The sequence below is a fragment of the Zeugodacus cucurbitae genome, chromosome 4 (genome assembly GCF_028554725.1).
Source record: "Zeugodacus cucurbitae isolate PBARC_wt_2022May chromosome 4, idZeuCucr1.2, whole genome shotgun sequence".
Taxonomy (NCBI): domain Eukaryota; kingdom Metazoa; phylum Arthropoda; class Insecta; order Diptera; family Tephritidae; genus Zeugodacus; species Zeugodacus cucurbitae.
This window is the reverse complement of record NC_071669.1, coordinates 53,466,983-53,493,738: the sequence shown is the minus strand read 5'-3', so window position 1 is coordinate 53,493,738 and position 26,756 is coordinate 53,466,983. Positions and strand designations below refer to the sequence as shown.

At 37.7% G+C, this 26,756-nt stretch overlaps 1 protein-coding gene across 1 annotated transcript in view; it reads left to right on the top strand.

Annotated features, from left to right (window-relative positions):
* Positions 1 to 132: 132 nt before the first annotated feature.
* Positions 133 to 26,756, top strand: part of LOC105211057 (uncharacterized) — a 113,079-nt gene continuing 86,455 nt past the window's right edge. The window contains exon 1 of the mRNA XM_054229603.1: positions 133 to 151. The gene's annotated coding sequence lies outside the window, so the exon portion shown is untranslated. The remainder of the gene's footprint in view (positions 152 to 26,756) is intronic.

Below are 26,756 nucleotides of genomic sequence, written 5' to 3'. Positions count from 1 at the left end.
AAATTTGCATCGAAACTTTAATTTTTATTTTTCGCACCATTTGTAGTCACTGATATTCAACTCTTTTCAATATAAATATCTATTATTTATTAAACACTTTTTTATAACCTTTTCAGAATCTACACTCCATTCCACTATGATTCTGTTATTGGTAAGTGATTTTTAAATTAATACAATATTATTATTTTATAATTTGTATGTACTAATTATAATTCACATTCGAGAATTAAATTGAATTCACTCAGTATATCACTCCTACCAGGTTAGCGAAACTAAATATATTTTAAGAAGCAGTTGAACATCCATAACTCAAACTTCTATAACTCGAAGTTCTGAATTGGTTATTGTAATTCGAGTTAGGGTAGTTCAACTGTATATCTTTGTAAACTTCGGTCGAATCTCAGTTATTAATAGTGATTGAGGGACGTATTAGTTTGTCAAATATCTTCCTTTCGCCTTTTTGTCTTTTGAATTTTGCGGCTATGTATAAAGCGCTACAGAGCTCGTATCTATACATCTTGGAAAGGTCTTGACATAACCTACAAAACGACGCTATGCATGATTAGTTTGGATATAGCGTTCAACAGTTATAGAAATATAAACATGGAGTTCACTAGTGTCGAAATTCGCGCTATATTAACATTTTCCTTCGTTAAAGGCAAATCCGCAAGAGAAACGTTCCGTGAGATTAAAGATGTTTTAGGGAATGGTACTCTATCACTTCGAACTGCGGAGGAATGGTTTCGAGGATTCAGAGCGGGTGAAAGCGACACAATGGATAAGCCAGCCGGCGGAAGACCTGTGACGACGAATACCGATTAAATCAATGAAAACATCGAGTTAGACCGGCATGTGGCTTCTCGTAACTTCGCACAGGAGATGGGAGTTAGTCACCAAACCATTTTAAACCACCTGCAGAAAGCTGGATATACAAAAAAGCTTGATTTTGGGTGCCGCATGATTTGAATCAAAAAACCCTTCTGGACTGAATCAACGACTACGATATGCTGACATTTTTGAAGCGGATGGTGACTAGCGACGAAAAATGGATCACATACGACAATATTAAGCGAAAACGGTCGTGGTCGAAGGCTAGTGAATCGTCCCAAACAGTGGCCAAGCCGGGATTGATGGCCAGGAAGGTTTTGCTGTATGTTTGATGGGATTGGAGGGGAATCATCCAATATGAGCTGCTCCCATGTGGCCAAACGCTTAATTCTACCATCTACTGCGAACGAGTGGACCGCTTGAAGCAGGTGATCGCAGGTGACCAGAAGCGTCCAGAATTAGCCAACAATAAGGGTGTAGTGTTCCACCAGGACAACGCCAGACCACACATTTCGTTGATGACTCGTCAGATGATACGGGACCTCGGATGGGAGGTTTTATCGCATCCACCATATAGCCCGGACATAACGCCAAGTGACTACCACCTGTTCCTGTCCATGGCGTACGCCCTTGGTGGTGTAAAGTTGAACTCAAAAGAGGCTTGTGAAAAATGGCTGTCCAAGTTCTTCGCAAATAAGGAGGGGGGCTTCTCTGAAGTTGCTGTCTAGATGGAAACAGATTATCGAGCGAAACAACGCAAATTTGAACTAAATCCGATCACTGCAACACTGTTTATAAAGCATTGAATAAATAGCAAAAACACGGAAGAGAGATATTTACCAAGCAATATTAATAGGGCTCGAATAGTGATAATAATTTTAGTTGTGATTTTGCCCCTGTCAGAGAGATAGTTTTCTTTAATTAATTACTCTAAACTGTTAATTTTCTTTCCTCTCTGTATTTAATTACCCACTCGGAAGCCACTGTCAATATTTGATATTAAATTTTTCGAAATTCACAAGCTTTGGTGTCTTCAAACTAAATAAACGAATTTGTAAATTTTTCTTGTCTTCCAAACGGCCCTAATTATAGTTTAAAAACCCCCAAATAACAAGTGTTAATCTCATAATCTAAAAATATTTTTGCTGAACATACATTTAGGCGCTTTAACTACGTATCTTTAATTTCACTGCATACATTTAGGCGCACTGAGTTTATTAGATAATAAAAAACACATTTTACAACATCACAGATAAAACTGTTGACAAAGGTACACCAAATTGCCTGGCGGCAGTTAAGAAATCAGTGCAGAGAAATAGCACGCAATTAGCGGCAACAACGAAGTGCGAGTAAATAGTGCAAATAGGCAATTTTTGTTGCCTGCTGTTGTTTTTGTAGCACTTCTTGACAATTTCGGCACATAATTGAAACGTAAGAAGCGCGTGAATGCGAACTTTCACGCGCTCACCCAATTATAAGCGTTACGGCAATTAACATTGCTGCGGTTGTCAGTCAGTCAGTCAGGACCTCCGTCCGCCTGTCCTTTGACCACCGTTGAAGCTTCAAGAATAAACGCTGCGAACTGTCCATTATAATTGTTATTGCTTTTCTCAGCCGCTTTCGCTACTTCTTGCTGTATATAACGGTTATGTTACGGTGAATACTCGACATTTTCTCGCGACCACAATTGTATTCGCTGGCATTGTGCGGTGCGTGTACTGACCGGCTGAAGCGTGAACAATTGGCACGCACGCCATTGGGACCGCGGGATTTGTGGCATTTGGTGAGTGGTGAGTGGTGAATGGTGAAGGCGATGACGTCGAAAACCAACCAGTCAACCAGCTGCCATTACTCAAATATACACTCATACTCACTTACATATACATACTTATATCTGCATATATCTATATAATACAGAGAGGCGCTGAAGTGAATTTAACGGTCACCTACATTGTTGCTATTGTTGTTGCAAGTACTTTGTAATGTTTCGTGTGTTGGCGTGGCGTTGGCGTTGATGATGGCCGTCACGCAGTTGTCTAGCATGCCAACCGGTGCCAATCACATGGCTGACACCTTACTAGCGCATGAGCACTCATACAGAGACACACATAGTCTAGGCAACATATTGTATTTCCTTTCATGCAATTTCTTTTAAATTCTTCTTCTGCCATTTTCGAACTGGCAGCTGTGTGGTCATTGTATTATGTATGGAATTCAAGCTGCTTAGCCATTGTGCTTATGTGCTTTCCTCAAGCTCGACAACAACAATAAAGCAAAAAGTATTTCGAGTTTTTCTTGTTACAGTTAAGTGAAAGTGAAAATGAAAAGAAACTTTGGCTTCGAATATTAGATGTGCCCCAGGGGGGGGGGAGAGAGAGAGAGCAAAAGTGGGATATGGGGTGAAAGGGACTTAAGGGGAAAGAAAGATGGGAAGCGTGGTACATAAACTGCATTGTGGCTTTGACGCTCAGCTGGGTGGCCTTGGTTTCCTGCAGGAAAAGTAGAAAGTTGAAGCTTAAGTGTTTTCTGAAATATCAGACGCCTGGGAAAATAGGCCAGCGGGCATTGTTACATCGGTTTGCTGCTAATGATCGTGCGTATTAAATACATATCCATATTGAAGAGGAAACCGCAAGCGTAATGTATGTATATGTTTGTGTGCCTGTATTTAAGCTAAAATGCAAAGGAAAAGTTGAATAAAAATAAATTTGGTATTGAAATTGTTCTTTCGGGATGTTACAGATGCTGGGGATGCTACAACCGGGTGCTTTTAATACTGGAAAATGTCAATATACTAATTTCAAAACATTAATTGATAGTTCTTAAACAATTTTAAAATCACCTACTAACCGATATATGTCGAATTTAGTCAATCGCGGGAAACAAAAAAACATTTATTTTGGATTTATGGGGGTTTTTGGAAATTTCTCCGATTTTAATTTGAACGAATCAACCATTAAATATCTCTCTATTTACAGTAGAATCCCGATTATCGAAACGCATTCGTCTCTGCTCTATTTACCAATTTAAATATGTTTTAAAAGTGACAAGTTTATTCTGATGATGAAACCATTCCCGATTTGAATAGTAGGGAGAGAGAAGATGATAAAGAGACTGAAACTGGAGATGTATGACATACAAACCACCTCACGCAGAAGTTTTTTTGAAGCTCTATATGTTGCTTTTAAGTAGTTTGATAGACAGAACGAATGATTGGTTTCGATTCTACTGTAAAATCAAGTTGTAGTCTGAAAACAGATGGTAGAACAGATAGATATAGAGAGTAGAGAGAGAATACGACTTGTCGTGAAAATGCCAATAATGTGAAGAAACAGGTCATATAAGAATGAGTTTCAACACAGATTTCGAAAAAGGGGTCTGTATTCTATAACTATTTGTACCTATTGAGTATTAACTAAGCGATATTATATTCAATAATACTGATTTAATCTTAACAAGTCGGATCTCTCAAAACAAATGTTTAAGATATGACTGTCATTATCTAAGTAATATACAGTGGAACTTCCACAACTCGAACTTCTATAACTCGAAGTTCTCCATAACTCGAACTCTTGAAGAGGCAATAGAAGTCAAATTTCATACAAATTTACTTCCATAAATCGAACTTTTAGACCAGGTCAAAATACAAAATTTAAAATTTATGTTTTAATGAAAATTCTATAACTCGAGTCTCTCTAACTCGAAGTTTTTTTGTGGATTATGGTGATTCGAGTTAGAGAAGTTCCACTGTATATCTGAATCTCGTCATACAGGTTTAAATGAGGTATACACGCGTTGAAGCAATTTTAAACTACACAAAGACGAAATTTTAATTTGTCTCGTGAAGCTTTGCCAGCGATATTTCGTCTTCTTCTGATAATGAATTCGATATTAATTATTTGATTCATGAAACCATAATAAAGAGTAGTTTGTGAGTTATAATTTTAGCAATTTCGCTCGAAAAGATCCAAAGAATCCTCAGATTTTATTTGATAACTGGTAGTTGAGTTTTGGTAAACCGAACTTTCGATAATTTCTTCATTCGGAAATAAGAGAACAGGGAAAAGTTCCTATGGAAGCCTTCAACTTCACAATAGTAGGGCTCGCTCTTCTTATATACGAAGAGTGCTCAAAAGTAATGGGTATCCAATTTACCAAAAGTCCCATTGTCAATTTTTTTATTCTTGTATTATGTCGATATACATACAGGCCCGTGAAGTACAATAAAATTTTCAGCCACTAAGGTTAGACGTATTTCTATGAGCTTGCCAACTTTCGTTTGTTATAAGTTCCCACATCGTTGCTTGTTCGTGAATTCTTGGGGCCAAAAACGGTAATCTAACGACGCTCCAGTCTCCTTATCTTACCAGACATGAGTCCGTGTGACCTTTTCCTATTTCCAAAATAAGGGTAACCTTAAATGGCTGTAGTTTTATAAGCATACGAGAAATCGCTGAAATAGCTAAAGGCTTTGTCAAAAATCGAGTTTGAAATTGGAAGAAGCGCTGCCATAAATGCATGAAATCGAATGGAGACTATTTTGAAAGCGACAACATTGATGTAAATTAAAAAAAAACGATACCTATAGAAAAACCTCATACATATTGAAAAGCTAAATATACATTAGTGTACTAAAGGTGGGAGAAAACTTCTTTTGCTGACCCTCTCTTATTTCCCCGGAGTTTCTTCAGATTTTCTTTTAATTCGTCCTTAAAATGGGACCTTGGTCTCCCTCTCTCTTTCCTGGTGAATACTTTCACGTCCATTACTATTGCCCATTCTTGTAACATGACCTAGCCATCGTATTTGTTGCATTTTGATAATTTGCGAGTGGAATGATAATGATTTCCGGATACTACTTGTGTTAACCAATATTTGGTATTTAGTGTCACAAAATTACAATGATTGATCAAATGTCATAAATAATGGTATTCCAAAATTAGTACTATTGAATACATTGAGTCCAAAAATAGGAGTTTGAATTGCCCAAATGATTTCAAGTATTTTTTTCAATCAAGGGTACTTAACGCCTAACCTTGTTCTTAAATAAAGTATGCACCTGGAAAACTTCTGTAGTCTTCAGACATCTGTAGTTTCGGAAAGCTTCAGCATGACTCTAATAAAGGCTTTTTTTATACTCAGTACTTATATACATTTAAATTTTCTAGTTAGACTTCTACTTTGTGTGGTGAAAGTCAAACAATGGTCAGAATGAAAACCAAATTATAGAAACTTTCAAGCACAGCTCGCCCATTTGTTGATAATGACAAGCCAGAAAGAGTATTTTTGTTTAAAAAAAAAACTCCTCACGGAAATCAAAAGGATTTTCACAAGCAATTAGCATTATGAGTTAATTATAGGCGTCACACAAAGCGCAGTGTGTAGTCACTATAAAGTAATTTTAATTACCAGCAAACATTTCGAATGAATAACAAATCTGTTATCTGCTACAGAAATAGTTAGTAAAAATAATATTTCATGCACCTATCATTGTTCTTAAGAGCACATGTATATGCTTCATTTGAGTTTTACTGCTTCTTTCACACTTTCAAAATAAATATACACGTGTGTGTGTATTTACTGTTACTTGCATAAGTTATAAGTTATACTTCACACCTAATGAATTTCATTTCACTCACGATTTCGTCCTTTCAACACACGTTTACGCAATTCAATGCGTAGCAGCAGCAAACTCTAAAAGCAAATTTCAAGACATGCACTAAGTGTCTACAGCAACTTACATACATTGTTTATGTGAGCAGGTGTACTTAATGATACTAAAATAACATAAAAGCAACAACAGCAGCAACAAGGGAGAAGTAAAAGTGGCAAATACTTGTGCAACTATATGATGAAGGCATGTATATTTCGCTTGACTCAATATTTAAATGGAAGTGTGTGACTGACTGTGTGACACTTTATACTCCATTAAAGTTGAAAATGTTTGAAAGTTTGCTAAAAACATGCCAGCACACACACCCGAACACATATGATAGCACCAACTTCCTTCCTTGTAGTTGTACTTTGTATGTTCTTGCAAAAATTCCGCTCACACACGCTTAACATACTAGTCCTCACTGTGTGTATTCATTCCTCTGCTGAATATTTATGCAAACAAATGCTGCTTTGTCATCCATTCGCTGCTGCTCGTCATCATCAACATAACGGTCCATGCTTGCTTGCCCACTAACTCATACCGAGCGCATGTTCATTAATTTACATTTACACTCTCGTGCTTACCTCAAGAGAGTGCTCTCGCACTGAGTGCCTTTCTACTTCAGTGACGAGTTGACACAATACATAAGCGCATATGCATAAATCTACACACACACACACACACCCGTAGCCCCAGCTGGTTGCTTGCCTGTCTGTCAGTCGCACTCTGCTCTGTTTCGCTGTCGTCGCATGTTTGTTTTGAATATGCAAAAGCACTTAAGAAAAGTCCTTTCATTGATGCTTTCTCACTTCCTAGTTGCATGTCCGTCCATTCCACAGACCACTACTCAACCCTGCAGCGCAGCTTTGCGTTCATTTTCTTACATTTGATGAAATCGGTTGTCAGGTGTTGTGGTGTGGCAGGGAAGTGATTGCCGGCAGGTGAAGGTAATCGATAGGAAATGAATGGGTAATCAATAAATTGTAGTTTGTATTAAATTTTGATGGAGAGAGAACTGTTTTTATTGATAAATAAAAAAAGGTTGCCATATATTCATGGGCGTTATAATATATATCGATTTCTCCAGTTTTTTTTTTAAAGAGTTGCCACATATGAGATGTATAGGTTGATTTCAAAACCTGGATTGGCACTTGAGCTGTCTTTGATGAAGTTAGATAATCATTTTTAGGGAAAAATGGTGTTTTGTCCAAAGTGGGCGTGGCTCAGGTCCGATTATGCTGTTTTTTAATGAGAAGGAGTATTAAGAAGGATTCTTTTGTATTTCTGAATTCAGTAGACATATATATTTTTTTATATAACAGGCCAAGCCTTGATCATTGTTAAAGATACATGTTTTGGAAATTTTGTTAAGGGAGGGGTCTGGGTTTCAGCCCAAAAAAAAACACTTTTTTTATTATTTTATTCAAACCTTATATACATTATTGAGCATAGTTTTGACTATGTTCTGTAAATTTTTCATGCAAAAATATTAAACCATTAGCCCGTGACATAGCTTCCCCTAGCACGTCTTGAAAAAAAAAAACAATTTGCCGTGTTCACTGTAACTCGGTCGAAAATTATCCGAAAATGAAAAACCATAAAAATTTAGTTAAATTTTAAACAAATCTTCCCCCCAACGTTCTCTGATTATTATTTTTTTATTTAAAAATTGTTGGCGGCCATCTCAAGTGTGAACCGTTATTTTCGACTAAAATTTCCGCCATTTTACTAAAGGTAGGGGGGAGGTTTTCAAATGGCAGTAAACACGGACCTCAAAATAGTAGTTTTCAGAAAAACGCGTTTTAAGCTGCACTGCAATCCCAACCGCCCGTAGCTTTTAGAGTTAGAGCGTTAAAGGCCCCGAGACTAATTTAACAATAACTTCAAGAATATTGCTTAGATCGGATTAAAATTTTGACGACATATTCTTGAAATGTCAAACAATAAGATAAAACAAAAAAAATCGATTTTGCGAAAGTGAAAACCCAGAGCACTCCCTTAAAATTACTCATACAACGTGTAGTTCTTAGAGAGTTCGGGGCAGAGTGTATACTGTTATATTTAAAAAACAACGAAAAGAAACACTAAATTTTACAGAAGAAATGGCAGAAGAAAGCTAAAATCTGATTTAAGAAGAAAAAGGAAAATGGGCGTGGCTTCGCCTACTTATGGGTCAATAACCATATCTCAGAACCTACTTGACCGATTTTAATGAAATTCAGTAAGTAATAGTTTTTCGACCTCCTGATATTACCAATGGAGAATGTACAATATCGGTTCACAACCACGCTTACTTCCCATATAACTAGATTTTGAAGTCCATTTGATTCCTTCACTTTATAATATATATACATTAGGAACCAATAAAGATAACGGAATAAAACTTTACACAAATACTGTATTTGAGCTGTGACATCATTTGTGGAAAAATAGTCGAGATCGGACTATAACTTTTCAAGGTCCCTCATATCGAACAAGACGAACTCAGTGCCTAAGGATAATTTTCAACGAAAATATCAGTAAATCTCTGAGATATTTTAATCTAATTCAGAGAAAATATTTTTCTTCTAATAATGTGTCTCTGTAACAAAAATGGCTAAAATCGGGTCATAATTTCCCCTAGCTCCCATAAACCTAATTATGTGTGGGCTTTATTCCGCGTATGTCGGTTAATATGTGAGACATCTTAGCAAATTTAATTGAGCGTATAGTCTTGGATATTGTGTACCTTAGTGGTGAAATCGGTTCAGGAATTACCTCAGCCCTCATATACTATTTATGATGATTTTCGTTATTGTATTGGTCTTTATGTCGAATATATGGGTCAGATTGTGCGTTATCTTAATACAATTTGTTAGAGTGTAAAAGGTTCGGTTGCACCCGAACTTTGCTCTTCATTACTTCTTGATTTTGTTAAAGTTACTCATACCACGTGTAGTCCTTAGGGAGTTCGAAGCATACTTTTATATTCATATATAGGGTATTTTTGGTATAATTAGGTCGGTTTTGAGATACCCACAATAGGAATGTAAGTATTGCTGAAATTATAGCTGTGCAAAGAAAATAATAATTTTCATGATGGGTAATACTTGTCGTATACATAACATTTAAAAGCATATAATTAAATTAAATAAAAGAAAGGAATAAAGATTCTGTAAATTCTCTCTCAGAACACATTAACTCATGCTTGAGATGGGCAGTTAATTATTCTGAAATAATAAATAATTTTATTAATATTTTAACAATCCTCCTTTAGGCAAAAAAACTGTTGTAACAGTTATGAAAGAATAAATCTTGTATTTTTAAAGTCAATAATAAATTTTCAAAAAAAAATACACTTCCTTCATCTATATTTCCTACTGAGCACCCTATGCATTTACAATTCTACTCTCCAAATAACAGCAACAACACTTTCTTCTATGCAAATACATTTATGAGTGGGCGGTTGTGTGTTGAGTGAGTGTGTATATAAGTGAGTGATAAATGAAAGTGATTGTGTGTTTATGTGAAATTTTGTAAATTTTTGCAGTTAACATGTCATTAATATTTAAAATATACTCACTGATAGCATTTGTGTAGAGTAAGACACAACAACAATGCATGCATTAAAATATTTACTTCCTTTCATACACATTACACCTACATACATACAACAAGTGAGTGTGGCAAGCAACTGCCGTATGAATGTTTTTTGCATAGAATTGTAATACTTTTGCGACATAATACATATATCCAGCTGTACTTTATTAAATATTTATGGGGCTTAAGTAAAAGTTTAGTTGAGCGTTTAGGTGTGCTTTTATGTTGTGGTGGAATTCTGTGCTAGCTTAAGTTGAAAGGAAGAAATTTCAGTTTTAAGAATGTTTTAAAAATACGTCGGAAGAGCTTGGTACTTATCTGTATGATATGTATATTTCCAGGATTCTTAAAGACTAGTTTACCCAATAAACAGTTACTTCAACTAACTCAAAAATGACGATTCATTTGCATTATTAGTATCTAGAGGTTTATCAAAGCATATTTTTTTGACTCTGTGAGTTCTTTGTATTAAAAACCGGGTTTAGGAAAATCTGCAACTCCCGGAACAGGGTCTTCTCATGATCCAGAAGTGGAATTCCTTTATTACTTCATAATCACCAAATTTCTTCCTCCTAGTAAGTTTATTTTCTTCCTTCTCCGGTCAAAACTTAAGCGCGAAGCTTTATGGAAAGTTTGTACTTGATGTGATCTGGATCTTATATAATCTATGGAGCCTTATTAATGACCGAACTTAAACATAGGACCGGCTATTTAGCGGTTTCGACCATTTAAAGGGAAATTGAGATCAAAGTTTTTGTTGATATTGGTCATAGCTATATAATTGATATGCTTAGAAGGTTAAAGCGTAGTATCTTGAACTCATTTTTCAGTTTCGCCGCTCTTTTTGTACATCAAATATAGAAAAATTCGGTTCACGGTGTTTACTGAGGTAACGCTTGGATTGTTCTTATGACACGGATAGCTTTTGGAAATGCTCTTTGTTCCACCAAATTTTACTTTTTAACCCTTAACCGGTCTCTATCTCTCCATCAGACCTTTGCCTTTAATGTTTAGGTTAGGTTAGATTAATGGGCTGATCCCTGTGACACATGAGACAGACTTGGACAGCCAAAGCCAGTCATTTCTGATGCCGACACAAAACGCTTTGAGCCTTTTACGAATTTATACAGGCAACTAATTTCTAATCGGGACAATTCAAGAGGTTCTTCGAAGTTTGTCCTTCTAAGATGTTTTAGCCGCCGACTAGCGAATGCTGGACAATGAAGGATAAAGTGCATCGTTGTCTTTATATCCCTTCTTCCATGGAACTTTGACAATCTGGATCCGGGAGTATATTTTGCCTCACGGTATTTAACCCTATCGGACAGTATCCAGTAAGGACTCCTATCATTACGGCGAGCTTAACCTTAGTAAAGAGCTCAGTGGATCTCCTGCGATATACCTTAAACCAGAATGATCTCGCATTCGCACAGATTTCGATCGATGTCGAACGCCTACTGTTTCATTCGACGACCACTAATCCAACGTGGAGAAGCAGGAGGAAAGAGGAATACCAGCTTGTTTCCAATCTGATGATCTGATGTGCGGCTTGGGTGCCCTTACGCGCAAGTTCATCGGCTTTGCAATTCCCAGCGATACCGCTATGGCGTAGGATCTAAACGAGTCTTATATAGTAAAGCGGCTGGAAGATATTGAAAAAGAGACACTCCTTCGCTAACTTTGAGCGAACAGTCAGCGAGCACATGGCCAGGATTGTCGCTCTACTATGCCAGTGAATGCTCACCTCCCTGAAAGGGGTAGCACTTCTAAGAAATCTATAAGATACCATTATGGCAGCCACCTCCACTTGAAGAACGCAGCAGTGATCTGACAGCTTAAAGCTTCTTTAAAGTTTACTCTGAGTCATTTCTAGAAAACTCAGCCCTTGTTCCAACCGGACATTTACTACAATGGAGTGTTTTAATTTCGAAAAAGAGAGATTTTATTTTATTTTAAATGTATTTAAAATGAAAGCCCCTCCATCGTTCAAATTTACTGTTAAAAATTGCTTAGTTAGAAACCCATAAAGAAAACTCTGTAGTACGCAATAAAATGAAATACCCGTGTATATCTAATGCCTAAACCCACGGATACAATGGAGTAAAACAATTTCCGACATACTTTTCCAAAACTTAAACAATCCTTTTAACATACTTTTAAGAGTTCACCAAGTCACTTTAGTTGCTCAGCCGCACAAGTGTTGTCATTAAGTTTATCCACAATTTTCGCTGAATTATGATTTCTACGCTCAACTTAACTACCTCACAGCTATTAGCCGCATAATTACACTGCCAGCAATGGTAGTTAGATAGTTTTGGCCGCAGCCTAAATGTATACACTAATGCAGTGCAAGGTAAAATGTGAAAACGTTTTGTAAGCCACAAAACAGCGAGGCGGCAAACTTAAAACGGTAAAACTGCAATGCTGCATAATTTACGCACCTGCACACTCTACATGCACATAAATCTTGCAAAACACACGGCTAAAGAAAGCCTAGATACAGGGTGTTGCAATGGGTAATGGAACGACATAGCTTGGAAGCTAAGATGGACTAAATTACAGTCTTTAGAAGTGATATTACCGCAAAATGGAGATATGATCGATCCTCACGTCGTATGGAGGCCAAGATACACTCACATAAGACTCAACTTGTTTCAGATCTTGGCGAAAAGGGCCATCACTAAAAAGTGTCTAGAAACTTCTGATGCTGACTCGGAAGGCAAGTCCGACGATCTGGATTACCTCTTTAAAGTGTTTCAGGAAATCATCGCGAGGAGTCACGCTATAATCATAAAAGTATCTAGAAACTTTTGACTCTGGTTCGGAAAGCAAGTTCGACGATTTAGATTTCGTCTTTAATGTGTTTCAGGAGATCATTAATGGTGTAAAGCTATAACCAACAAAGGATCTAGAAACGTTTGACGCTGGTTCGGAAGGCACGTTCGACGATCAGAATTTCCTCATTAAAGTGTTTTAGGGGATCATCAAAAGATATAAACACCTAAGGGGAGTCCAGATATAATCACCTAAGGATCTGCAAACTTTTGACCCTGGTTTGGAAGAAAAGTTCGACGATCTGGAGTTCCTCATTAAAGTGTTTCAGGAGATCATCAAAGGAGTCAAGCTATACTCAACCAAGGATCTATAAACTTTTGATAAGCAGTTACCGTCCAACAAATTAAAGTATAGGAATGTGGCTGAGAAATAGTTCCTCAGAGAAACATTAGTGTTCCGGACCTACGGTTGGGGTTTTCTGAAGACCAACACCATGGTATTTGACGACGCTTTTAAAAACCTAAATATCAAACCAAAAAACCAGTATAGAAGTCCTCCGTAGTATAATTTTGGCATAAAAAAGCTCCCAAAACCTCCATTAACTGGAAGCGCCATAATACTTGGTGGACCCTTTATTTGTCGAATAACATAAAGGTTGTTGTTATTGAAGTGGTTACCCAGGCCTGACTGAAACGACAAGCCTAGCCTAATTGTCATCGAAGTGATCTAACGGGGTCCCAGGAAACGAACTGTTTCGATGGGGTCGGAACAAAGGCAAATGGGTGTTTGATGAGTAGGATTAAGGGGGCATGCAAAGAGGTGATTAGTGTTATGCGGGGACTCTTTGCATGCAGGACATATGTTGAGTACGTCAAGGTCTAGTCTGGATAGGTAGGAGTTTAGCCTGCTACAGTATCCAGAACAAAGCTGCGCAAGACAAGGTCGCAAACAGTAGTTTGAGGGATCATCAAAAGCAGCAACCGGGTTCCCATATTGTAACACCCGCTTACAAACCTACAAACGCTAAGCATACACTCCTTTAATCACTCGCTGCAATTAAAAATGTTAAATGGCTCAGAAAAGGGGGGAAATGCTAACTGCAAAGTATTGCTGCTTCTACTGCCACCGCCGCTCCCGCTGCTGCTATTTCCGTTTCTGCTGTGTCTAATGGTCTTTGTGGCGCTTCACACCACTACTTCGACGACCCCTGCTGCATTAACTTAACCTCTTGCCTATCTGCTGACACCGATGTTTCCTCCTCAACACATCCGCACTTACACATACAATATTTCTAGGCATCTATGAGCACATACATAAATGCCATTGCATAGGCTTGCCTGTCTCAACTCACTCTGGCATTTATGACAATTTTCCTTGATTGTTCAAAGTGCTGTGAATACCCTGGCAGTCAGTAGTTATTTAAATAAAAATGAGGCAGAAGCAAATTGTGCAGAAAGTCAAAGTGCAATGGCGTTGGCAAGTGTCAGCTCGGTTGCTTCTATTGTTGTTGTTGTTTGCTTTCGCACAAAAGCTGCTTGATGCACTATCTGCGTTTGGGTTGTTTTTTATTGGGTTCATAAACCTTAACATTCCGCTTGCAATTGTCTTAGGTATTCAGTGGAAATTGTGCTGTCATTAAAACCTAGTCATTAACTTTTAATTTTCTTTTTTTTTCAACAACTGTAATGAGTGCTAAATGCATTGTCTTGGTGGAAAAGTGTTGAAATTATGAAGTATCTTCAATTTATTGTTAAAACTGTAAAATATAAGTGGCTCTAATTGGACTTAATCATTAAAAATTAAAAATTAGGAATCGGAGAATTTCGAGTTCATTCAATTTTCATCTTCCCCAATCTCTCAAAGAAAGCTTGTTCCAAAACATACACAAGGGATCAGAAGTGGTCTTATTGCGGCTTTATATGTACATATCAACCTATAAGAGCAAATGTCGAAATGCCCACTAAGTAACTAAAAGTATGGATATAGTTTTAACTTGAGTTCATCTTACATGTTAGGTTAGGATAGGTTAAGTTACATCAAAAGGCCGCTCTTCCGGCTCAATAACGAGAAGGGTTCCACTTAAGTAGTTCTCAATGCAGGTTCTTTGTGATGCCAATCTAAAAATGTGATGAATCGAAAAGACTTTCGTATTTCGAATACTTTCGCATTTCGAAGTCTCTCACATTTCGAAAAAGCTCACATATTCTTTAAATCGGCTAATGTTAATTCCACTAATTCGCTGGGTTCGCCAAAGGTATTTACTACCTCTTAACAGCTGTATATACTTTTATTTGGCAGGATCTGTAGTCCCACCGTAACTATTTCTATTGGACTGTATCTAATCAGTACACATATGATTACGGTAAGATGAACCTTGCTGAGAGATAACACATTGAAGGACTTACGCTTACGCTCCAAAAAATCGCAACCAGCACATTCTGCATTACTACATGAATTTGAAAACAAGTACTTCCCAAAATTTTTCCTTTTCCATCTCTATTTTACTACTTTTTTTGAGGAGTAGAATTCATATCAAACCTGAATATATAAATATTATATAAGTATATGTTATTGGAGATCTAATGGAGGAGTGAAGTGTTAAATATAACCTCTCCTTTCCAAATGATAACTTCACACACTGTCCGTATAGACTTGGAGATCCCTGTTACCGCTAACGAGGCTCTGTCGACCGAGCACACAGGCGGTCCTTCAACCCGTACAGAGGAAATTCTGCTGCCAACATGCTGGCCTGGAGGCTCGCTGTCGGGTGCGATGGCCCAATCAGTCATCCCTCTTAAAATCACACCACAAGAAGAAACAATATAAATCAACTCCATAAAATATTGTTGTATCTGTGGTTCTGTGGTTCTGTGGCCTGTCTCTAAGTTTTTGGTTTACAAAAAAATTCTCCCATTGTGACCAACTTATATTATTAATTTTATTTCTATAGCAGATATCTCCACATTCTGTGATAAGTCTCTATCCTCCTGGCAAAAGGTTACCAAATTCGGAAAATGACAAGTTAGAGAGGCTTTTCCTTAGAAAAGCTTCATGTAAAGTAGCCCCTTTCGGACCTATTTGAATAGATTGAGAAACTGGTTTCTTCACTAATAGTGTCTTTCTTTCACTCCAGTTGTTAGATTGATTACAACAGAAAGCATATAAAGGACAACCTCGGGTGGATATAACCGATATAACCGAGTCACAGTTTGTCTAGGATGTCCAAAAATGTCTTTACTTCAAGCATTTAGACATTTTTATTCCGTTAACTGATACGATAACTGTTGTAAGATTACAGATGAGGATATCTACAAAATTAGAAAACGAGTCAATTGCTATTTTCCATTAGTTGGTAACTATCCCAAATCTAATTTGTTTGATTCTCTTCGACAACTTGTTCACATTTTAAGGTAAATTCATAATGTCACTCTCATAGAAACCCCCGTCCCTATTGGCAAGAATTTGGGAATGTCGATTTTCACAAGCTTTTCTTGACACCAGCAAAATCAGACAGAATCACTTGGTGCTAGGTCCGGACTGTACCAACCAAACTTCCAGCGCTGCTGGTCAGTCAATATCGATGTATGTGGCCTGAAGTTGCTCTGATGCCACACAGTTCCTTTCCAATTGACTAAAGTTGACTGTTTCTGGTTGATTGCTTTCTTCAGACGGTCCAACTATGAAAAGTAGAGTTGAGAATTAGGAATTTCTCAGTAGGGTAGCAACTTAATGCCACCAAACACAAAAACTCTCTGACAATCAATCTTGGATAATCTTGTTTCTGCTTTAAGGCAAAATAAGTTTTGAAACTTTTAATTGAGAAGTAATTAAGCCCACGAATGTACTAAGATTTAGTTGGTTTTTTGATAATACCTTAGTGGCTCAGTGGTCTCCCTTGGTACTTTTGCAGAGCTAAATTCTCTAGTATTGCTTCCCTATTACACCATTAAAATATCATTAGCGGAAAGAAGAGACCATTCGTGTTTAAAATACCAGGGCACACCTGAAATTCAATTTTCAATTACACCAAGAGCCGAGAAAACAACGTCCAAAAAATGTGTGGCTGAGTGAGTCTCTGTGTTAGTGTCTTTGCACACTTTGTATGCCGCTTGACTTTGGTTATTGCCAGATAAATATTTATACAAGCAAAACACTTGTAATCATTTACAATGCCTATTTATCTTACTAACACAACCACCACAAGATGGCACTGCAAGTGCTACGAGTACAAGCAAGGGTCATACAAAAGCACTACAAGCACACGAGGCACAACCAACAAATATTTGCACAACAAAAAAGCATTTTCGTAAACACAATTCGGAACGTGGCTTGGACGAAGAGCAGCGGAGCACTGGAGTGGCATAGTATTTTTGGCAAAGTAGCTAATTTACCTACACGCACACACACGCATGCATTACATATACTCCCACATACATTTTTGGAAGAAGTGTACTTGTGGGTGTTGCGGAACTTTTGCGCCGCTGGTTTGCAGTCCAACAACAAATTTACAAATAAACATTAGTAACCAAAACACAGTGCACACAGTGCAGTAAAGTTCAGTTGTCTCTGTGTGCTTGTGTCGGTCGAGTGAAAGATGAAGGGGGCAAAGGTCTCAAAGCGTAGCCATTTAATTATATTTAGGTTTGAGGTTATTTAAAAAGCGTGTAGCATAGCGAGTTGAAAATCAATTTTTTTTCGCTGCATTTTCACGCATAGATACATGGCATCGATGCACAGAGGCACACACAAATGTATTTTTTTCGGTTACATAGTTGCAGAATGTTGCCAGTGGCGCAATGTGAAAAGTTTTTGTGGTTGTAACCGCACAGTCACTAAAACTCTTGGACCTACCTCAATGGTGGTTGGTTGGTGGAAATTTCAGTTGAGTTAGTTAGATACTGGGATTAATAATTGGAATTCCGATTTTTCGGGATTGAAATTATGAAAGTTGTGGATTGGTTTTTGGATGCTTTGTAAATAAAGCTTTTTACAAAAATGGTTATACGAGAGAAAATTATTTACAGGAAAATCATAGATTTTATTTTCGAAGACGAAGTAGACTCATTAGTGTCTAGTAATACCAAAATTTCGAAAGGAAATCTGTATAGTTACTCATACGGCGCTTAGGAAGATAATGCATCTAAATCTAGTAAAAGCAGGACATTTGTAGAGATAGTGATCTAACATTTCTTCTCACAAACGAATACTGGGAACTCCAAGACCTTTTATTAAAAGCCTAATTTTAAGTCGGTGAGTTTATAAGCGGATTAATGAACTGAAGTAAAGATAATCTTTTATTTTAAAATAATTTAATTTCTATTTAGCGTTGTGGTGTGGATTTCTATTGCAAAGAAATCTGCGTTTATATTATTGCTCAGCCCTTCTATTATAATTAATTTTCTAATCTATCTATTATCTATTCAACAACATTCAATAAACCATCTCTCAACTCAAACAAACAACCTTGTTCTCAATTTGAACAAAAAAAGAAGAGAAACCCGACTCAAGCGATAAGAAGGAAGCTTAGACCTGATGACCTCATCTTCTCAGTAAAGAAAGCGACCTTGATATACATCCATTATGTATTCTGGCTAATATTTTTAAGATGGTACGAGGGCTGCTATATATATTTCTGGTTTCTGAAAATAGGAATATTTTTCAACGAAAATGGTTTTATTGTTTTTCAAAATATTCTCCATCAAGATTTATACACTTTTTTTTTTGAGCGATTGTCAAATTGTGCGGGATCCAACGAGAACAAACCTTTTTTACGGCCAGGTGTTCATGCAATATCGAATGTATGCTGGTGGGAGAAATGCATAGGCATGCCTCTATCTGAAGGTATGTTACATGACGGTCTGGCATTATCAGTTTACGTACGGCATCGATGTTTTCTGGCACAACGGCTGTTTTTGGACGACTTTCACGGAATTCGTCTTTGAGCGAGCGTCGGCCACGATTGAATTCGTTGTACCAGTTTTTCACAGTGCTATAGGATGGTGCTTCATAGCCATACAAAGATTTTAGTTCATCGATGCACTCTTGTCGCGATAATCCACGTCGAAAGTTGTGAAAAATGATCGCAAGAAAATGTTCACGAGTTAATTCCATTTTTTGGCCGAGATGATTTTTTTAATTCCCTGTAAATAAAACAATTCACGATTAAATGACAAAACGTTCTGAGTGATGTTATGCTAAAACATGTCAAACTTTCCAATGGAAATGTCAGATTGCACCTGGCAACACTTAGTGTTTGCCTAGGCCAGAAATATGTATAGCAGCCCTCGTATCCATATGTTCTCTTTCCTGATGAAAATTCGGTACTTTAGTACTTCGGAGCACTCACTTTATGCGAGCTTTGGTAACTCTCATGGGTCGGAAGTTTTTCCGGTATAATTTTGAAAAATCTGTAGACAGAAATATCTTAATATAAAAGGAGTTTTCAGTAAGACCGCTCCAATTAAATAAAACCAAAAAAGGATTGGGATATCAATGAAATTCTTTATGCCTGTGAAAGTACATTATCCATGCCATTATGTATGGAATTTCTTTTGCATGGCCACCGCGGGTACGCTTGTAGAAGTCCAGACGCTGGACCCATTTTTCGACGGTTTTCAACCATAAATCGGCCGATACTGCTGCAATTTCACGTTCGATATTCGTACGATGTCGTTGTCGTTTCGTATAAGTCGTTGCTGGCTTGTTGGCATAGACCGTAGACTTGACATAGCCCCACTGGAAATAGTCTAAAGGCGTCAAATCATACGACCGAGGGGATCAATTGACTGGACCATTTCGTGACATTGACTGGGCCACGTTCACTAAACTTGGTTTTCAATATATCAATTGTGACATTCGCTGTGTGGCTTGTGGCACCGTCCTGTTGGAACCACATATTGCCCAAGTCCATATCATCCAATTCGAGCCAAAAATATTCGGTTATCATTGAGCGGTACCGATTCCCATTCACATTAACGTGCCGGTCTTGATCATCACGGAAGAAGTACGGCAACAAACCATAATTTCGGGATGCAATTGTGACTGCCTGACCAATAACGCATATTTTGCTTATTGATAAAGCCATTCAGCCAAAAATGAGCCTCATCACATTTACCATAAACATTTAAAAACCATTTGAGAATTCGGTATCCCGAAATTCTTACTATCTTACTACGGGATCCCGACATTTTTTACTTCAGTTTTCATTATTATTTTCACATCAACAAATGTGAATCGCAACTCCAAGCTGAGTGCAGATAAAAATAACTGGTCTAGACCAAGCGCCCACGACAACGCGTTGCAACGCTGCAAAAGCGGGAGTCAGCAGCCACCTAGCGGGTTACATCAGCAATATTACAGTTGTTGTTGTCAGGAAAACATTACAAAATGAGATTCACTAAAATTGCAACACAAAAACGAGTATCAAACAAACAAAAAAGCGACTAAAAACAACTACAACAACAATAAATGTGGCAAGACAGAAGAAACACTTGCTGGATGAGTATGCGCTACTCGAACTCCATTGCACTGCCATATTACATAGAGACGCCGCAGTAATTACAAAGTGTTGCATACATACATACATACATACAAGCTTACAGACAGAGAGACATGCAGCTAACGCCTGCAGCCAAACCGAATGCTGAAGCGTTGTTTATACCACAAACGGAATTGTCCATAGTAAAGTTGAAAGTTGAAAGTTACGGTCATGCCGTGCCCAACACATACATACATACATCGAAATTATAACCCACACATGCATATACATACATACATATGTATATGTAAGTAAGGGTGTGAGCTGAAGTTTTGCTCATTTACAGTGGCTGGCAGGTGCCTGAGGACAACTCAAGTTGCAAATTACAGTCGGCGAATGCGGTTGTGCGGCCGACTAGCTGGCTGCCTCAATGCTCGACCAACTCGACCGCAGCGCCACTCACGTCTATTCATTCACCTTTGCCGGAGCGTTGCCACTAATGTTGCACACACACAGACACATCAACAGCAGCCAGTACCTACTCGTACATTCAGCAGAAACTTACTTGAAGTATTGTCTAGATACTTCCCAAGTTTGTAGTTCTTGTTGTTGGCGGTCGGTTGGTTGGACAAACGTGCTAATGGCGAACACGTTTAAGATTCAACCAGAGACATTTGTTTACCGGAACTTTAGGGCAAATAGAGAAAAGCAGATCAAGAGGCCGTTACAAGTATATGTATTTGCTAGGCAGACTGTTTTTTTTTTAATATGTTGCTTTCTAAACAACTTTATAAGTTAAGCAATACACTCCAGAGTATGCTGTAGACCCAGCTTTCTCTTACAAAGATTATTAAAGAAAGTATAGAAACAGATGAGAACAGACATCTTCAAGAAAAAAGAAGGAATCCTAATCCCACTGACATTTCTTCCAAAAAAAACTACTCTCCACCTAAGGACTCCACAGATCTTGAAGTGAAGAAGGCCTGTGACATGAACTTCAGGAGCTTCGTATCTTTCCAGTCCAAAAGGCTTTCAACCATAACAATGTCTATTTCTAGACATTTCGTAAGCTAAAAGCGGATATGTGGGTGAATGAATCCAAGATTCGCGAGATTTCCGAGAACTGTTGGTCCACCGCTTACATAGTTCAAACAATAGCAAAATATTCGAAAAAAAATTTCGTCAACTCGAAGAAAAAATATTAATGTAACGTCCATGAGGCTTTGTTAATTCCATTAATCTTTGCTAGTTCCATGAATTTTTGAACTAACGTTGAGCTGTACATGGTACTCTAATTGGGTTTCACAATTTGATCATATTGCTGAAGTAGCCAAAATATGCAACTATTCCATACTCCAAATATTCCATATTCCAAATTCCGCCTCGAAATATATACATAAATATGAAAGTTGCACTCTACGCCTCTTCAAGAGTTCGAGTTATGGAGATCTTCGAGTTATAGAAGTTCTAGTTATGGAAGTTCCACTGTATCAACATTTGTTGGTTTGTTTTCTTCTAAATCTCCTCCATAGAGCTTGGTTCTTTCTCGTCTAATGATTTTGATCGACTCCAGTCATTCAAAACTTTCTTCTATCTGGGTTTTTAAAGTAAAGCTTAGCTTACTCAGAGAGCATGACGCTCTAAGTACTAAAAAATCTACAACATTCTTCAATTGAGCTTTTCATTTCATTCTACCGGTACATTTAGCAAAATATGTATGTTCGAAGTTAATGGCCTACAAATTATCTCTTGTTGTTTAACCCTACATAAATATGTCACGTCTTTATACCATAGCCAGATTCAGTACCGGTCTCCAAAAGCTCTTCATACTCTCGCAATAAAAGTTGTTAAGAGAGTATTATAGTTTTGTTCACATAACGGTTGTTTGTAAGTCATAAACGAGTTAGAGGTTATATACATATATCAAAATAATCAGGATGACGGGACGAGTTGAAATCCGGATGTCTGCCTGTCCGCCCGTCCATCCGTCCGTCTGTCCGTGCAACGGATAACTTGAGTAAAAAATGAGATATCTTAAAGATGGTATTGAAAATGGGCAAAATCGGACCACTGTCACGCCCACAAAATGGCGAAAACCGAAAACACATAAAGTGTCATAACTAAGCCATAAATAAAGTTATAAAAGTAAAATTTGGAACAAAGGATCGCATTAGAGCATAGAGCATTAGAGGGCATATTTGGATGTAATTTAGTTGGGGAAGTGGGCGTGGCCCCGCCTCTTTTTTGTGTCTCTGTTCCAAAAATTATTAAAATCGCCTCTTAACTTCTCTTAGCTCCTATACACCTTATATTAGGAATATAAAATTTCCTGTGGGCTTTATTCCGCATATATGTATTGGTTAATATGTGAGATACCTTAGAAAAATTAAGTGAGGCTATAGTCTTGGATATAGTGTACCTTGATGGTGAAAATGAATGAAATCGTTTCAGGAATTACCTCAGCCCTCATATACTATATATGAGGATTTTCGTTATTCTATTAAACTTTATGCCGAATTTATGGGCAAATTTGTGTGTTATCTTAATAAAATTTCTTCAATATATTGCGAGAGTATAAAATGTTCGGTTGCACCCGAACTTAGCCATTCTTATAGACACTCTTACTTAAGCTTACCTGGTTATGCTATTAGCTTGAAATATATACTCTTCCATCAAAGAATCGGACGTTAAATGAGCATTAACTCGAATTATCGCTCTAAAAAGTCTTTTTAATATCAGAAATACATAGATCAGATTGTGAACCTAATATTCAACGACCATGACAATTGTCTCTAAAAGTTTGATCACGTTCTCATTACACATCATTATAAGGGTATCTGATGAGTGCAAGTTTAATTTACAGAGATACAGAGCGAAAGCTTTCGTTTTTACATTGAATTTTTATAACAAAAAAAGTTTATTTTTTTGATCTCAAAATAGCACTCCATTCTACCAAAGGTCTTCGAGTTATCAACAGTAAATAATTATGAAATATCGAAGAAAACGTTAGTTAGTTCCAAAGAGAGAGAGAGAGATTGAAAGAGAAATTTTTCATATGATATAAACTTTTAATGAAGCTTTAAGCTTCATAGCTAGCTAAACAATTTATTTTAATTATAATTTCAACCAAGTGAGAGAGGGAGAGCACACCAAGGCCAGGAATATTTATTTAGATTAAAGCTTTCAATTGAATAAAATTCAATGCATTTTAATTCCAATTTAAACAAAGCGAGAGAGGGGGGAAATGCAAAGTTTAGATTAAAGCTTTAAGCTTTTAATTTAATAAAATTCAATTCATTCTACTTTTCTGTATTTGCCATTTGCATTATCTACACATGTTCAGCGAGCTTATCAAATAATTGCCTCGTATTGTGATATTTGCTGCCAACGAGCGAGCGAGCGAACGAACGAGATGCCTCGACCAAAAATGCATTGGCTGACATTTATCCACCGCTGCAAAGCTCAAACAAAACTACTCGGTGTGTGCATGAGCTTTGCGGTCAACAGAGAAAAGATTTACCACACAGTGCATGCCAATGACGGTGGCTAGGCGAATGCCGAAAGCTGCAGGATCAGCTGCTGCATGGCAGGAATTGTGTGTGTGTGCTTTGGTTTATGTGGGTGTGTGTGTGTGCGCTTAGATTCCGCTGTGTGTGCGTCTGCCATTTCAGCTCGTTTATCGCTCAAGCCAATTTCAATGCAAAACCCGGTTAAAACTGAAACTGCAAAAATTCCCCCGCACACACCTCCAAAGTCACTGACCGAGCCAAAGCTGGCCACAAAACCTGCTATGGCAGTCATCCTGCAGTCGGCGTTGCATTAAATGCAGCAGCATATCTCTGCCAAATACACTGCGAAAGCACAAAACGAATATGCTAATTTGAAGCGAAAATGCAGGCGAAGCGACTGTAACGGAGGCTGTTGATAGCGAAGAGAGGGTGGGGAGAGGGAGTGAGCGAGCGCGGTAGTCAGTGTTAGTTAGAGCGAGTTGACGCTGGGTGCGGATGAAGTACCGACGTTTGTGGTCACGTTTCGGTACTTCCTCAATTCTATGCGATTTCCCGGCACTGCCGCACCGCACGCACATACATACAGACATATACAGTTGCATAGTTGCTGCTCTGAGCTTAGAATAGTTATATTTGAAGCGCTTTTTAATTTCCTTGAAAATATTACTGCACTGGGCAATTGCCAGTGGCAGCTCTTTTGGCAGTTGTCACTTGCCACATGCATGTTGCAAGTATGCATATATGCCGGCTTGGCGCTCATATCCATAAGTAAATAGGAATTTGTGTGTGAGTGTGGCGCGCATGCCGGCTTTTGGCCTGTGTGGAATTGAATTTTGCGGTTATTTTGGGAAAGTGCCGACCTCATGTCGCTTGGCGATGGTTTATCAAGCCAGCAATTGGTTGATGCCGCACATATGTTGCATAAATGCTAGTAGACTAGGCTGCTGTTGCAATATGCCGTACGGCACAAATTAATATGCAGCTACATTAAATGCTGCTATGTATGAGTATGTGCCACAAAGCTGCTGCCACTGCTGCTGATCTCTACTGTTGCAAGCGGAAGTCCAATTCCTTGTGTTCAAACTCATATGAATGCGTTGTTGCATATTGGATTGGCACTAACTGTTAGTTTGTGACTTAATGCCGACTTAAGTGCCCGTATGCCTCTCTGTGTGCCTCTGTGTGTTGCAAGCTGTCAGTGACAATTTGAATTTATTATAAGTGAAAGTCTGTGGGTCTTTGCGAAATTCAATTAGCAAATGTAAACCGAAACTGTAGCGCCAGCAATAATATATGTGTTTACTCATGTATTTGCGTAGGCCTTTGATATTGTATTAGTACAAACATTAATTTCCGCTTGGAGTCCTCTGAAATGCCAACATTTGGAACTGTCATACCCGAAACTCAATTCCATACCCATATGTACCCTTGTGTGGAATTGTGTTTCGCTTTTACATATGTGCTTGCAATGTTCATTCGTTTGTGTAGGTCTTTGCATTTGTGAGGTACTTAACAGCGCTGTCCAATAATATAAGTACACTAAAGATTAATAAATAGGGTTTTTCAATAAAAGCGCTAAAAACAAAAACGGTTTGGGATCATTCGATCTTTTGCATTCGGTCGGTAGCCCCACAGAAAATAGTCTAACGGCGTCAAATCGTACGACCCAGACGGTCAATTGACTGGGCAATTTCGTGAGATAACACATTCACCAAACATGGTTTTCAATAAATCAATTAGGACCTTGGCTGTGTGGCTTGTGGCAAGTGCATATCCTCCAAATCGTAAAAATTGAAATACTATAAGAAAATTGGCACCATAAGAAGGTTAAGTTCGAAGATGGGCGGAATCGGACCACTGCCACGCCCACAAAATGGCGATAATCAAAAACACATAAACAGCTATAACAAAGCCATAAATAAAGTTATTAAAATAAAATTTGGAACATAGGATCGCATTAGGGAGGGGCACATTTGAATGTAATTTTTTTGGAAAAGTGGGTGTGACCCCGGCCCCAAATAGGTTTTTAGTATTTATCTTGCAAACCAATAAAGCTATATTAACTTCCTTATACAGTCCAAAAATTAAAGAAATCGGATAATAACCACGCCCACCTCCCATACAAAGGGTAGGTTGAAAATGACTAAATGTGCGTTAACTCACTAATGAGAAACGTCAGAAACACCAAATTTTACATAAAAAATAGCAGAAGGAAGCTGCGCTGAGATTTTTTTACAAAATGTAAAATGGGGGTGGCAACGCCCACTTATGGGTCGAAAACCATATCTCAAGAACTACTCGACAGATTTCAATGAAATTCGGTATATAATATTTTCTTGACACTCTGATGACACTGATGGAATATGGGCGAAATCGGTTCACAACTACGCCTACTTCCCATATAACTCAATTTTGAATCCTTCTGATTCGTTCACTTTATAATGTATACATAAGGAACCGATAAAGATAGCGAAATTAAACTTTACACAAATACTGTATTTGAGCTGTGACATCACTTAAGGAAAAATTGTCAAAATCGAACCATGACTTTTCAAGGCCCCTGATATCAAACCTGAAGAACTCAGTGCCTAAGGGTAATTTTTCACCGAAAATGTAGGTAAATCTCTAAATAAATTGCGAGAGTATAAAATGTTCGGTTGCACTTAGCCTTTCCTTACTTGTTGTATTGTATATCTTTCCACGATGAAATTGCAAACCATACTGAAGAGAAATGTCTAAAGAGCGGGAAAAATACGTCGACGTTTGCTGTTTCTTTTTGGAGCGTCCCTTTTGAAAAACCTTGTATATATGCTTTAAAATATAGGTCATATATAATGGAGAAGACAACTCGCATCCTGAAAGAGAATGAAACTCACTCAAGATGTAATATCAAAATCTCTATTTGAGGAATAATAGGAATGAGGAATTGTAA